The 15,562-nt window shown below is 54.8% G+C and overlaps 1 protein-coding gene across 1 annotated transcript in view; it reads right to left on the bottom strand.

Moving 5' to 3' along the window:
• Window positions 1-15,562, bottom strand: part of ATP6V0A1 (ATPase H+ transporting V0 subunit a1) — a 192,822-nt gene that overhangs the window by 158,461 nt on the left and 18,799 nt on the right. The gene's annotated exons all lie outside the window — the stretch shown is intronic.

Here is a 15,562-nt window from a genome sequence, read left to right as displayed (position 1 = left end):
ACACCAGCCGCCCACGCAGGCGGCAAGGGACTGTACTCCGGGCAGGCAGCGTGCCCATCCCGCTGAGGCTACCCTGCTGTCTGCAGCATGCTGGCTCAATCTGCATGAGTGGGAGTATGTCCACCCGAGCTGGAAATCTGCTCCAGCTGGGATGTGCACGAAGGCAAGAGAGGCGCCTGCAGATGTCCATGGGGCTGGAGGGAGGGGCTCATACCTGGAAGCTCCTGGGTCTGTGGTAAGGAGCCATAACTCCCCTGAAGCGAGGTGGGGTAGAGACCGCATGCCCCTTCCAACCCCAGTAGCTGCCTGTCTCATGAAGATGGCACAGTCATGGGCGTTCCCCCCCAAGTGGGATGGGTTCTCTCCACCTTTAGGAGCGGCTTGGTCTCTAAAGCACCCAGCCAGCCAGGGGCCTGCCTGAAGGAGGGAGTTGCAGGGATCTCTGTCCCCACACACAGCACACGCTGTCCTGCGAAGCAGCGCCAGGGAGCAAGCCAGCCAGCCCAGAGCAAGGAGCAGGCAGCCTTGGGCTGGGTCTCTGCTGCTTAGCAGTCTGTTGCAGCTAGAAAAGTAGGTCACTAGAGCAGACTTCCCCCTTCCCGAGGGGCGGGAGCTGCCCTGGTGGGCACCCCTCTGCAGCAGACCCCCAGCAGCGGGGAGAGACACGGCGCCAGCTGCCCAGCAAGGAAGGGGCTGGTCAGAGCGTGAATCAAAATCCCCTGCGGATTAGGGATTTCCAAATACAGCTAAGCTGCTCAGATGCTCACGTGAGAGCTGTGCCTCGGAGGGCAGACCCCTGGGGATAAAAGGAAAAGCCGCAAGATCAATTGAAGTGTTGCCTAGCTAGCACGGGGCAGTCGACGCCTCCCAGAAATACGCAGGGTCGCCACTGGCCACCGCAAATAGATGCAGCAGCTACACAGCCAGGCCTGAGGAGCACCCTTCATTTTAACCAGGGGCTGTCTCAGCAATTGCTTCTGCCTGCAGGTCCCAAGCAGCTGCCCCCAGTGCTGAGCTATGGGCAGAGGGAGGGGCATGGGCCACCCAGGGAGGGGGAGACTTCAGCTTCTGTTTACTTCAATTACTGACTTTCCTTTCCTTTTTAAAGTGCTTGGAGCCCACAGCAGAAGGCTGTTACACAGGGAGCAGGCAAGCAGCAGGGGGCTAGGTCAGTACAGGTATGGAGGAAAAGGAGTCGTGTTTGGGAAAGAGGAGTCAGGGCACCTGGGTTTTCTTCCTGGCTCTGCCTTGGACATTAATGGGCAAGTTACTTGGCCTCTCTGCCTCAGTTTATCCCGAGGACTTGTCTGGCGCACTGCAATGCTAGGAGGCTTTAGTAACTGCTTCCTGAGATCCTGGGGTAAAAGTTGCTTATGGTATGGCTGCAAGTCACTTGTAAACAAGATCTGCTCTAGGAATGATTTGGGGCCAGGTCTCTGGCATGTGTCACAGGAGGTCAGACTAGAGGATCACAATGGCCCCTCCTGGCCGAGGAACCTAGGAAAAGATTGATAGATCCAAAATAGGGAGTAACGGAATTTCTGTCCTGTGACCATCTGCAAGTTTCTGCTACATTCACCCCTGCAGAGTGTACCAGGGACCAGCCCCACTCCCCATCCACCCTTGACTACTGCAGAGGGTTATAAAACTCTCAGGAAGAATTCCAAGAAAGTTTCTTTTCCTCACACAACTCTGTTCCAAACACAGCGTTAGCCACTGCAATCTACTCTGGGAAAGGCACAATCTTGGCTTCTCTGCAACATTCAATTTATCTTCCCTTCCAATTACAGAAGGCTCCCTTCGCTTGCTGATCTCTTCGGTGAGAAAGCTGGAAAGCTTTGCCCACCACTACTCTGCAGGATGGCAATCTGTGGCCCATCCGGGTAATCTGCTGGCGGCCCTCTAGACAGTTGGTTTACATTGACCATCCACAGGCATGGCCGCCCGCAGCTCCCAGTGGCCACGATTCACTGCTCCCAGCCGATGGGAGCTGTGGGAAGCAGCGCTGGCTGCAGGTTGCCCACCACTGCCACAGAGCAACCAACATAGGATTGGGCCAATTTCCCAAGCTGGGAAGTTGCCTCGCATTCCCGTCTGGGAGGCCAGCACTGTGTGCTGTTGCTACAGGCTAATTCTGCTCCGGGCTGGCTTCCCTCACCCCCCCCTCAGCCCCCTTATGAAGAGAAGGGGAAGGGTGGGCAGGTTTCTAGACGCTTGATCCATGCACCTCTCTGCACAGGAACAGCACGTCTCCTTGGACTCTTGGGAGAAGGACGGGCTGCTCCAGGGGGTTCCGATCTCTCCTGGGGCAGGAGCTGTGGGAAGAAGATGCATGGAGTCTTCCGAGGAAGAAGAAGAACTGCCAGGGGCTCGGCTGGGGTATCGCAGCAGTTCCTAGAGCCCCTGTGCAGGAGCAGCTCTGCAGGCAGTAATCCGGCTGGGAGGATGCGATCGGGCAGTTTAGCAAGCCCTGGGGAAGCCTAATCTCTGCTATTAACGCCAGCACCCCCGTCGTGGCTAAACCCAGATGTGGATTAGACAGGCCTTGGTGGCGCTTTAATAACGGCCCCTGCAGCGCCTGGGGCCACGAGGCCCAATTCCCCTTGCTCTGGGGTGCGACAGGGTCTTGACCAGCTGGAGCCAGTGAGGCACAAAGCAGGGACCCACCAGTGTCTGATGAGGAATCTGATGATGAGGAATCTGATGAGGTTCAATAAGGATAAGTGCAGGGTCCTGCACTTAGGACGGAAGAACCCAATGCACAGCTACAGACTAGGGACCGAATGGCTAGGCAGCAGTTCTGCAGAAAAGGACCTAGGGGTGACAGTGGACGAGAAGCTGGATATGAGTCAGCAGTGTGCCCTTGTTGCCAAGAAGGCCAATGGCATTTTGGGATGTATAAGTAGGGGCATAGCGAGCAGATCGAGGGACGTGATCGTTCCCCTCTATTCGACATTGGTGAGGCCTCATCTGGAGTACTGTGTCCAGTTTTGGGCCCCACACTTCAAGAAGGATGTGGATAAATTGGAGAGAGTCCAGCGAAGGGCAACAAAAATGATTAGGGGACTGGAACACATGAGTTATGAGGAGAGGCTGAGGGAGCTGGGATTGTTTAGCCTGCAGAAGAGAAGAATGAGGGGGGATTTGATAGCTGCTTTCAACTACCTGAAAGGGGGTTCCAAAGAGGATGGCTCTAGACTGTTCTCAATGGTAGCAGATGACAGAACGAGGAGTAATGGTCTCAAGTTGCAGTGGGGGAGGTTTAGATTGGATATTAGGAAAAACTTTTTCACTAAGAGGGTGGTGAAACACTGGAATGCGTTACCTAGGGAGGTGGTAGAATCTCCTTCCTTAGAGGTTTTTAAGGTCAGGCTTGACAAAGCCCTGGCTGGGATGATTTAACTGGGAATTGGTCCTGCTTTGAGCAGGGGGTTGGACTAGATGACCTTCTGGGGTCCCTTCCAGCCCTGATATTCTATGATTCTATTCTATGATTCTATGAGTGTACAGGCTCTGTCACAGCCCAGGGGCTTTCCCTGCTCAGATGGGATTCCCCAGGGCAGGTACTCGGAGCTGGGCAACGCCTCGGCTCAGCCAGCTCCATCCCATCCAGCCACTTCCCTTCTCTCAATGGCCTTGAGGAGCAGTCGCCTCATGGGGCGAGCAGGGGAGTTGGCAGGTCTGGATTCTCTAGTGCATCGCCCAGTCCTGGAGCAGAGAACCCAGGTCCTGCTCCTCGGCACAAATCTCCTGCACCTTTCCTAAATCAAACAGGGTTAGGTACTCAGCCCCTGGCAGGGTAGGGACCTGTAGCAGCCTAGTCCAGCAATTCACATTAATGGTAGCTTCTGCTCACTGGCTGCACTCTGCCTTGCCATCTGACACGCTGGTAGGGAGCAGTACCATGTTACTGGACTTACCTGCCAACTAGAAGTAGGAGCAACTCTGCCACTGAGCCATGTCCTGCCAAGACTTCATGTTTGGCTCAGGCTGTCCCTGGCATAGGCAGGATGTCTGCCTTAACCAGGGCTGCTCATTGCACCGCAGATCCCGCGTGTGCCCTGGAACACAGCACTAGGGTAAGATCCCAGACTCTCAAACCAATGCCAGTTGGGGACTCAGGTTGCAAATTCCTTCTCAAGAATATTCCCACGCTCAGTGAACATCAGCTTGGATGTAGGCGTCTGTTTATTTTACAAGCTGTGATTTCTGGCTCCGCTCCTGTCAGGGATTGTACAGATAATGAAGATAGGCTGGCTCCTTAGCTCTCTCTTCCTCCTGCACAGCACTTCACCTGTTACATCTGGGCTGCATTAGAGGGTTGGGGGATCAGGTCACAAGGCATGCTCCAGTGAGAGCATTCAAACCACTCTTAGGAGACAGGCACTCAAGGGTGTCGCTGCATCGCGGCTACCTTGGTTACTGGGTACTGTGGTTATTGCAGCATGAGTCAGCTCAAGGCTGGGCAGTTAATTCTCTAATGCCTGGCATTTCTGCTTAGCGGGCTGGCAGGGCTACAAGATACTTTGACAGGTTTCAGAGTAGCAGCCGTGTTAGTCTGTGTTCACAAAAAGAAAAAAGGAGTACTTGTGGCAACTTAGAGACTAACCAGTTTATTTGAGCAGAAGCTTTTTGTCAGCTGTAGCTTATGCTCAGATAAATTGGTTAGTCTCTAAGGTGCCACAACATACCTTGAGTCATAAGAAAGGGCTGCTCTCCACTCACGGTAGCACAGCTCGCAGCCGAGTGAAAAGAAAAGTATCCCAGCAGCAGGGGATGGCTTAGGGGGCTAGGCACCAGGTTTGAAATTCCTGGACTGGAACCTCCGTTCTCTACCTTTCAGACAAGCAGTTTGAAGCGTGATAGGACAGACCCAGCCCCTCACCTCTCAAAGGCCGAGGGAGCCAGTTCCAGGTACCAGACTGCCTTTCCAGCTGAAATATAAAACAACACCCCTCAAATCTTCTCCAAATGGACACTGGACTCCACCACCCTCCTTGGGAGAATGGAGGGGTTGGGTACAGCTGCCTGGATCAAAGTGCCTTTCTCCCCACCTCTGTTCAGCTGTCTGCTGTCTTCCTGGCTGCTGTCCCCTCCCCAGAGCTGGCTGCATTTTTAGGGGTGCATTGATGTTACTTCTGAAATGCCCTGCAGTGAAGGGATCATCTTATAGAATCTGCATCAGTCTGGCAGCCCAGCAGCTAAGAAAAACCCCCAGAGTACAGGCCGGCGCTGCTTGGGTAGAAAAGTCCCTGTGCGAGGGCACCCGCCGGGCACAGAATCCACTTGAGGTGGGTAATGAAACAACCAAGACTCCCAGACTGGGTCACGCTGAAGTGCCCAGGCTGCCTGTGCAGCTGTTGACACCCGGCAGTGAGAAGCGAAGAAGGGAATGGAGGGATGAAGAAAGAGAGGAGAGTCCAGGGCAGCAGCTGAGCCTTGTGTCTACAGGGCCTAGTACTGCGGCCTCCTGCTTGGAGTTACGGTACCGCCTAACAGAGACACCACTCACCCCCCACCCCACGCCCCCCCCCCCCTCTGAGTCAGCCTGGACTTCCCCTGAGGAGCGGGGCTTGTGGCAGGGGATTCCCGCTCAGCCACAATGACACCGAGCCTGGCTGCCCAGAAGTGGGTGAGAACTCTCCTCTGAGAGAAGCCCGCGGCTCAGCCCCCGTTTCTCTCTGAAAAGGCAGGTAATGCTGTGAGCGGGCTCCCCCCGTGCTGTCTGTCCAGGCGGGGTCCCGGGAAGCCAGAGGGTCCTGCCCCACCACTCCGCAGTCAGACGTGACTCTCAGCCAGCCAGTAAAACAGAGGTTCATTAGACGACAGGAACATGGTCTAACACAGAGCTTGCAGGTGCAGAGAACGGGACCCCTCAGCTGGGGCCATTTTGGGGGGCAGTGAGCTAGACAACCACGTCTGCACTTCACACCACGTCCCCAGCCAGCCCAAACTGAAACTCTCTCCAGCCCCCCCTGCTGTGGGCTTTGTCCCTTTCCCGGGCCAGGAGGTCACCTGATTCCTTTGTTCTCCAACCCTTTAGCTCTCACCTTGCAGGGGTGAAGGGCCCAGCCATCAGTGGCCAGGAAACAGGGTGTCGGCCATTGTCTGTGTCCAGACCCCTGCACACACCTGCCCTCTAGGGCTCTGCAACGATCATACACCCTTATCCCCCCACCTAGATACTTAAGAACTGCCTAGGGGAAACTGAGGCACCCCCACACTATTCAGAGGAAACATTAAGAACAGTCCCACTTTGTCACAACATCCCCCACCAGCCACCTGCATCCTCCACTTCTGTTTGCCAGCGCTAGGGAGGGCTGCTGGCACAAGTTTCTCTAGCAACTATTGTGGGGCAGGTCTCTGGGCTATGCAGGGGGGCCCTTCTGGCCTGGGAAGCTACGAACTTATGAGCGCCGGCCCTGCCTCCAAAACCCACCCCCAGCAGCTGCTCCCAGGCCGGGCAGTCATGGGGTGACTCACCCCCAGCGGGATGAGTCATTCAGGACTGTCCTAGGCGGTCTGGGCAGAGACCGGACTTGTAACCTGATTAAACCATTGGCACTGGGGGAAGGTGTTAAATGAACTGTGCCTACAATCGGCCTGCTTCATAGAAATCTGAGTGCTAGGCTCTCCATGACAGCGTGATCTCCCCTGTCTGCATGCACGGCACACTCTCCTGTTACCAGGGATACCCCAGGTACAAACCAACACAACCACGGAGCATTCACCGCCTGAGCCGTCCCTTGTAGTGAAAGGAGACCAAGAGACTGGTGGAAAACTAAAGGAGCAGCAGCACCAGCCCAACCTCAAACGAACTAGGGTCGTTCAGCTCCGTGCTGGAGCCTGAGCCCGCTCTCTGTCCCGGGACCAGGCACGGCAGCCTGGCGAGCTTCCCTTTACTGCCCTATACCATGCCTCTACACAGCTGATGTAGGGAAACTCTGCAGCTGCCCTCAGCCCCGAGAGCCCCCTGCTATCCTGTCCCTGGGCTCTTCCCCCGGCTCCCCCCATCTTTTTCAAAGCCCCTTGCTCCCAGCCCCTCGGCAACGCTGGCATGTTTGGGATTTTTTGTAAACAAAATACTCCTCTATGCCTGTTCTACTGAAAGGGAACGGTAGCTTTGCCGTTTGCTGCTCAGAGCTCTGACCCACGAAGCCGAGCCCTTCAATGGCCAGCGTTTAGAGGAGGCGGGCTGAGTTCTGCTAGGATGAAACACTCCAATCTCATTCCCCCCTCTCCCCCCCACCGTAAAAACAACAGAGGCTTCGTGCTCAGCTGGAGAGGTCATCCCTGTGCCCAAAGTGCTAATGCTCATAAAACGACATTCACCTATTTCATCGACCCCCGCCCCCCTTTCGTATGCTAGTGAAGCAGGGCCCAGCGAGGTCTCTGACATGACAGAGGTCAGGAATGGAGACGCTCAGACCAAGCCCGCTCAGTCTGCCTGCCACTGCCTTGCACAAAACCACCCTACTGCCCAGTCACAATCAGAAGCACTGGAGTGTAGACAGACAGACCCAGTCTGTCCCAGGACGTTCTTCTCCTCTGAGGTGGCACAGGCCACACCCCAAAGACCTGTGAGGAGATCACCCTGTTACAGCCAGGGGCAGCTTCCTGACACAAGGGCCCCTTACCCCCTTCAGCTGGTATCTGCACTATATTTGTAAGTTGTAATCAGCACATCACTGGGCTCAGTGTTGCACAAGATGCCCAGTACAGATGGAGTGCCTGCCCAAAGGAGCTTGCCAGTAAGCCAGATGGCACGGAGTAGGTGGGAGGAACTGGGAAGCCCACGGGAGGAATGAGCAGGGTTATTTAGCATTAATATTGTTGCCCTAATTCCCTGTGGTTATTACAGAAGAGGGGAGATTGTGGGATTTGGCTTTTCTAGCTGGAAAAATAGTCACAAATTTCTGAATGTCTCTGCTGTGCTTTGTGCTCCAGAATGTTTCTGCATAGTTTGGTTTTAACCCCCCTTCTGGCTGCTAGGGTCAGTCTGGGAGTGCAGGGAGAGAGTTCCCAAGGCAATGGTAACAGAGGCTCTGAACACAAGCCCCAAGAGTCTCCGCTCAGTCTTTTGGCATAGGTCTAAACTGTTTAAAGTCACAACTTAGTCTGGTGCAATGCTGTGTGTAGACAAGCCTTGAATCCCACAGGCAGAAGAGTCTGGTTGCAGGATCAGGGTCAAAATGTGGGGAACGAAAGGTTACACAACCTCTTTGTGTTGCTTTGAGCAGCTAGAAGCCTGTGCAGGCATGGTCCACACAGTGAAGAGGGTCCATCTACCCAAAAGCTTCAGTGCCTTCTACCAGGCCCCTGACAGCGGAGCTGTGTACTGAGCTGGACCTGCCGTACACAGACTGGGAATAAACACTCGCAACCTAAGGCTCTCTGCCCGCCCACTCTGTGTCCAGAGACAGTGTTATTTCCAAGCTGGGAAGAATAGACTCGTCGGACTGGAAGGGACCGTGAGAGGTCTCTAGTCCAGTCCCCTGCACTCACGGCAAGACTAAGCAAAAAGAAAAGGAGTACTTGTGGCACCTTAGAGACTAACCAATTTATTTGAGCATGCTAAGTGAGCTGTAGCTCACGAAAGCTCATGCTCAAATAAATTGGTTAGTCTCTAAGATGCCACAAGTCCTCCTTTTCTTTTTGCGAATACAGACTAACACGGCTGTTATTCTGAAACCTGGCAAGACTAAGTATTATCTAAACCAGCAGTGGCCAAACCATGGCTCACAAGCCACATGTGGCTCTTCTACAGTTAAAGTGCGGCTCATGGGAACCCCCTATATTCTCCCCCCCCCATTCTCCACCTACCAGACTTAGGGGCGCAGGGGGAGCTCAGGACCTTTGCCTTGCAGCAGGGTGGTGTGATAGGGGATTCAGCACTGGCAGGGTGCCTCCCACAAGGATGAAGCCCCGAGCCCCGGCAGGCACGCACTGGCTCTTGAACTTCTGAAGATTGTCCTATGTGGCTTAGAGAGTCAGTAAGTTTGACCACCTGGATCTAGACCGTCCCTGAGAGGTGTTTGTCTAACCTGCTCTTAAAAATCTCCAACAGTGGAGGTTCCACAACCTTCCTGGGCAATTTATCCCAGTGCTTAACCACCCTGACAGGAAGTTTTTCCTAATGTCCAACCTAAACCGCCCTTGCTGCAATTTAAGCCCATTGCTTCTTGTCCTACCCTCAGAGATAAAGAAGAACAATTCTTCTCCCTCCTCCTTGTAACAACCTTTTACGTACTTGAAAACTGTTATCATGTCCCTCTGTCTTCTCTTCTCCAGACTAAACAAACCCTGTTTTTTCAATCTTCCCTTATAGGTCATGTTTTCTAGACTTTAAATAATTTTTGTCTCTCTTCTCTGGATTCTCTCCAATTTGTCCACAACTTTCCTGAAATGTGGCACCCAGAACTGGCCACGATACTCCGGTTGAGGCCGATTCAGCACGGAGTAGAGCACAGGAATTCCTTTTCGTGTCTTGCTGACAACACTCCTGCTAACACATCCCAGAATGTTGTTTCCTTTTTTTTTTTTTTTTGGCAACAGGGTGACACTGTTGACTCATGTTTAGCGTGTGGTCCACTCCAACCCCCAGAGTTAATTCACCTTGATTATAAATGTGTTCCTTGATTATCAGGATTGATTCTGAATCTGGCACCAGATTTCCCAAGGAAAAACATTTGTGGCGTTCCAGGTCTGACCACCTGTGACTGCGAGTGGCTTTCAGTGTCTGAGCAGGGGGTGTGTCACAGTCAGCACAAGCCAAGGGAGTTTATAAAACAGGAGGGAAAGACGCAAATACGGAGCAGGATGGAGTTTAAGTGTATCGTGGCCCCTGAGTCCCCAAGCTGCTTTGGCTCTGCTCCCCCGGCAGTGCTGGGAATGATTGCTGCCGGCTGCAAACAACAGTGACAAGTTACACAACAAGCAATGCGGGTCAGAGCCCTGTAAGGGGCAGCCAGCCCAGTGCTGCACAATTGCATTACAGCGCCCAGGGCTTGGTACGGTGCTGACACAGAGGTGAAGTGAGATCCCAGCCTTACAAAGGTGCTCCTGCACTGCGCTTCTATTGCCCCTTCCAGAGCTCGTCTGCACTGGCAAACTCCGTCCTGTTAGAACTCATGTTAACTGTGCTGTGACCCATCTTCACCCGGAAACCGGCTGTGGTCTTCTTAAAGATGTGCCAGCTCACACAGGTTAACGGGTTTAAAAAACCCTCCTGTCCAGGGGCAGCCTGTGTTTTGACACACGTCCGTCAGCTGGCAGAAGTTAACCCCAGGACTGTTCGCTAACACCTGGAACCCCACCCCTTCTCTCCCAGTGGAAACAGGGCCAGGGGGAAGTGTTGTTCAGTGTCACGGGGGCTGGCTGTAGTTCCCCGTGGCCACTGGCAGTCCCTGTCTGCACTGAGGGCTTCACCCTATTTCACACCGGTCCTAGGGCCACGTACCGCTCAGGGCACCACCCTTAGGACCTGGGCCTGGCATGGACAGAGCGAGGGCAGCCGACAGATTCCTGACAAAGATCCTCCTCTGCCTGATCGTGAATCAGCCACAGCTTCTGCTGCCCCAGCACCTCTCAGGGCCCTGCCCCCTTAGTTCACACCCAGGGGCCCCGTCCCCAGGGCGGGCAGCTGCGCCCAGCCCAGAGGCTCAGGGAAGGGGGAGCAGGCAGCGCCCCAAGGGGGCTCGTGCCACTCGGGGATCATTCTGCAGGTGCCGGCTCGGCTCCCGAACCGGGCCAGCCTCAGGCGCTGGAGCAGGTCCCGGCTTTTCAAACTGCCCGCACTCCGCCCGCAGATCCCCGGCAGCAGCTGCTGGGCGATGGGGCCCGAGGGCCAGGCTGGGCCCTTTCGGGGGGCCGAGGCCACTTACTTTGCTCCCCACGAGCCCCGCAGCAGGGGCCCCGGCCCGGCCCCCTCCTACCTCCGGCTGTGGCAGCTGCTCCCGACACTGCTCCGGGGCCGGCTCTGCCCCCTCCGGCTGCTGCCTGCACCACCCCCGCCAGTCCCTTCCCTGGCACCGCCCGAGCCGAGCGCAGCGCCCGGTGCGGGGACCCGAGCCCCGGACCGCCCCCCCTCGGAGCCTCCCTCCTGGACCCGGGCACCCCCCATTGGCCCTGCCCCCAGCCCCCATTAGCTTCCCCTGCTACCTGCCCCCACCTCCCCACATTCCCCGGTTCCTGCTTCCCCATCTCCCCCAGTCCCTCTCATCTCCCCCATGCCCCATCCTCCTGCCCCTGGTGCCCCATCAGCCACCCCAAATGTCTCCTCCACTCTTCCTGCTCCCCCACAGCTTCCCCTCACCTGCCCCCACCCTGCCCTCACTGCCAGCAGCGGGACCCTTTCGGGCCAGTCATGCTGGTAGGGAATTGTAGGAGTTGTGGGTCAAATGCCCAGAATCCTCTGCCCTCTCCCGGAGGTCATGCGCTTGAGCCATTTCTGCAGGGCGAGCTGCGAACATGGTTGAGGCATGGAGGAGTGAACTTCTTCCATCTGTTGTTTGGGCCGCAAGCCGGAGAAGAGGTGGAATCCCACTCACTGGGCTAGGACTTGTCTGCACACAAGTTGTACCAATTTATCCAACATCAATTTAATAACCAGTTTAATGCAACTGGTGCAAACCCTGTGTAGACACACTTATATCAGCTTAGAACTAGTTATACTGGATTTAGCCTGGGCCAGTCAAGTTATTGACAGAAGCTAACTTTTACTGTCACATGATAAATTGGCGTACACCTGGTTGAAGTTGAATTAGTCATGTCCACACAGGGATCTGGCACTGATGTAGCCAGCTTGGTTTAAAAATCACACCTTTAGTTAAACTGGTGCAGCCCTAAGACTCCAAGCTGGATTCTTCCTGCTCTGCAGCTTGTGGGGATTGTTTACACCAGCACAGCCACTCTTGGTGAGAAGGTGGAGCATTCGGTGTAATTTCTCACTCACTGTGGGGGGATATGACAATACAAAGTGCATCACTCCTAAGGAGACAGGTGAGAGGTGTCCTGTCTCAAACAGGCTGCTGCATGCTGAAAGCAGGTTCTTCACCCCAGAGGGACAAGCCCACAGCTGCAAGCCCATGTGGCTTTGTTTTTAAAGGTGACCCCAGAAAGAATTGCCCTCCCACAGCAAATGGGTGAGGGTGGGTGGAATGGGTTTCCACAGCACGCTGAGCCTTTGCAAATCAGACCTTGCGTGTGTCTGTGGTGGGATTGGAGGAAGAGGCAGGGGAACAGGTTGGTTGAGAAAGGACAAAGATCTCTCTGTCAGCCTGACTCTAACCCCCAGCGTTATCACCTACTTCAGGTGATGCTTTGCTCAAAGAACTTTTCCTAGGATCACCCAAGGAAATAAGTCAGTGTGGCGATTATTTGGCAGACAGGAAAACGGAGACACAGACAGAGTTGAAATTACTTCTTCAGGGTCCCGCAGGGAAGGAGTTGGAATTGGGAATGGAACCCAGGAGTCCAGTCCTCCCTGCTCCGCCAGCTAGCTCACTCTATTGCGAGTCTGTCCTGCTCATTCCTCACAAGAGGTGTGTTGTGTGTTTCTCTGTGTCCTTCAGCACAAGGCCTGGGAAGCAGCACCATGTGCTTGTTTGCTGTCTGTCTGCTGGAGCCCCATGCATTGTCCACCCTCCTTCCTTAATCCAGATACACTGAGTGCTGTTGACACAAGGTGTTTATTTTGGACCGGTCCTTTTTCTAATGAGCCAAGCTGATGCTGGGTTGAGGTTTCACCCAGGCTAGGAAATTCATTTTCAATTACTCCTCATGCACTTGTGTTATTTTTGTTCCCCTAAGTTTGATCTGGAGCCTTTTCTCTTAATCCTTCCTCTCTTACCAGTAGCAAAGAGCTGCTGGGTTACTCGCCCCTGCAGCACACCGCACCTGGGGCTCGTGCATGCTTATGCCGCAGAGAGATACCCGAGAAAGCATTGGACTTAGGAACTGCCAGGCCCAGTGAGTCCAGCTTTTCATCTCTGACCATGGCCGTCGCCAGATATTTCAGAGGAAGGTATCAGATCCTGCAACAGCAGGTGTGGGGTAATCTGACCTCCACATTAGGTCTAGTCTTGATCTCTGATAGAGGTTGATTTAGACTTTGAAGACTGATGTGACCCAGGGATCTCTTGGTACCGCTTGGCTGAGAGAACAGGGGTACATAAATGTGGCGGGGATCCCCTGGGTCTGGTATCCGCAAACTAGTTCACCAGAGAGTGTCATGTAAGGTCTCTAATGAAAGCCTGTGTCACCGGCCATCAGGATCATGGCGAGGGGTATGGATGGACAGTGTGTGAAGAGCTGGATCTATGTACTGACAATAGGTTCTCTAAGTGCTGTGTGTGTGGTAAGCGGAGTGGTGATCCTGATTGAGTCCAGCACGCGGGGGCGTTCTGGTCCCTTGGGAGAGCTCTGTGAGTGCTCAGTGGAACGGGCTGGGCGCTCCAGAGGGACGCTCGGAGGTTGGTGTGTGCCTACCGCTAATCTGTGCCTGGAGAGTGAGGCCTGCAGGGCCGGCCAGGTGGAGCTGGTGCTGCCAAGGTCTGGCGGGTTCAGGGAACTGACCCCTGGCAGATGCAGACGAGACTGTCTCACATTGAGGGCAGGTGCCTCACAGCCCTGGGAACGCCTGGGGAGCACCACACATGAGGTTTAATATCCCTTTCAAAATGTTTGATATCTTAACTATTCTAGCCCTGGATATTCTCCTCATCCATCTAAATCAAAGGGACTGCATGTAGTGTCTTGTCCAGTCAGATTTCAGCTCTGCCAGGTTGGCAGCCCCGTGCAGACAAGGCCTAGGACATGACTCCACATGGGCATGGGTGGCAAAGCCTGGCTCTTGCTCAATGGCTTGGTGCTGAAAGGCCTTGTGAAGCTGAGCCCTCGCACGGCGACAGCACCTGCCCTGGTCCCTGCTGGCCTGGGATGCTGTGCCCCGCTCTCTGGTTTGTCTGGTCTTTTGTACTTCCCCCCCTCCTGCTGCGTTTCTGTTTTCAATGACTGACACAGGCAGTGAGGGGACCGGGGGGGGTGTTTGTACTTGCCTGACTCTGAAAGAGTGGCAAAGCCCCAGCTCCTGGAAGGGAGCGATGACCTAAGTGAGCGTCTCGCCCTCCTGGGTGCAGAGGGCGAGCTGCCCGAGCTCAGATGCCAGAAGGCAAAGACAGGGAACCTCCCGCTGATTCTTTTTTAAAAATCTCATGATTTTTAGGCCTGTCTCCTAAGAACCCTCAGGGCTGGCGAAGCTGTGAGGAGATGGAGCAGGATTTCTACGGTGCTGTCCAGCCGGCCTGGCTCTCTCTTAATGCCCCCGACTGAAGTCGGCAAGGCACAGACCCTGGCCCCTGGCAGCCCCTTTGACCAGCCGGGCTGGCCAGGGAGAGGCTGGGCACATGCACGGTTCGCTGGAGACCTCTCAAAGGGGCGGGCGGGCGGCCGCTCGGGCTGTGCCGGTGAACCAGGGTGACCCCTTGTCTGCCGTGTTTACCAGCCCGGCTTGTGCAAGAGCAGGCCTCCGAGGGGAGAGAGGCAGCGGAGGGGTTACCCTGGCAACCGCTGGCTCCAGTCAAAGAGGGAACAAAATACATCCAATGTGTTAATTCATGGCAACACCTAGGGTTGTGCGGTCCCTGCCCAGGGTGACCCAGCCTGGGGAACGGGAGCCCATGTTCGTCGTTATCCCTCCTGACACCCCCCCCCCGGCTATGGGGAGAGGGAGCAACGTTTACACCCCCAGGGGCCCACAGCTCCCATTGATTTGGGTGAGACCGGAAATGAGGCCAGGTTTATAGGGAGCGAAATGTGGCTTCAGGTGGCTCCCTTTATGCATCAGCTTGTGCTAGTTGCTCCCTGCCGCTGGTCCCTGTTCTGCGGCTGTGTCGGGGAGTTTCCATCGCCTGGGAACACACCCGTCTGGCTCCTTCCGAGAGCCGGAGGGGAAACGTTTTCTTGTTCTGTTTGGGTTGTTTCTTGTTTTCGTTTTTTTTTGTCCTGCAAAAATGTCCAAACCTCTCCATTTTCATCGACCTTTTCCGACACCATGGTCAGGTTTTCATTGCAAAACCAAACCCCCTTTTTTGTCTTCCGTTTTCAGCAACCAAAATCGAAAACATTTTCAGCCAACTAGCTGAATGTTTTCAGTAAAACCCAGCAGTGTTGCCCGGCCAGCTGAAATGTTTCTGGTTTATTGATTGCCGAACAGTTAAAATGTTCTAGTTTTCAGTTTTTCAGCGACACCCTCCCCCACCCCACCCCATGGAATTCCCTTTTCGACAAATTAGCCACTTTCCATCTACATTTTTTCTGGCCCGCTCTTTTCCTCACCCCGGCCAGGCTGGGCTCCAGCATACTACTGCTGCCCATCTCCCATCCAGCTGTGCCCGCTCTGATCTGCCAGGGGGCCTGGGGCTGGTCTTGAGACTGTGTGTGGGGTTTGGAGCAGCCCTAGCTCAGTGGTGGGGTGAGGAATGTGCAGTGTGGTGGCATGTGGGGGCGCCTGCCCTTGGTGAAACGAGTTTAGAATGTGATGAACCCAGCCAGACAAGTTAAT

This window comes from Lepidochelys kempii, chromosome 27 (genome assembly GCF_965140265.1).
Source record: "Lepidochelys kempii isolate rLepKem1 chromosome 27, rLepKem1.hap2, whole genome shotgun sequence".
Classification (NCBI taxonomy): domain Eukaryota; kingdom Metazoa; phylum Chordata; order Testudines; family Cheloniidae; genus Lepidochelys; species Lepidochelys kempii.
The sequence above is the reverse complement of the archived record's forward strand: the minus strand, read 5'-3'. Positions and strand labels throughout refer to the sequence as shown.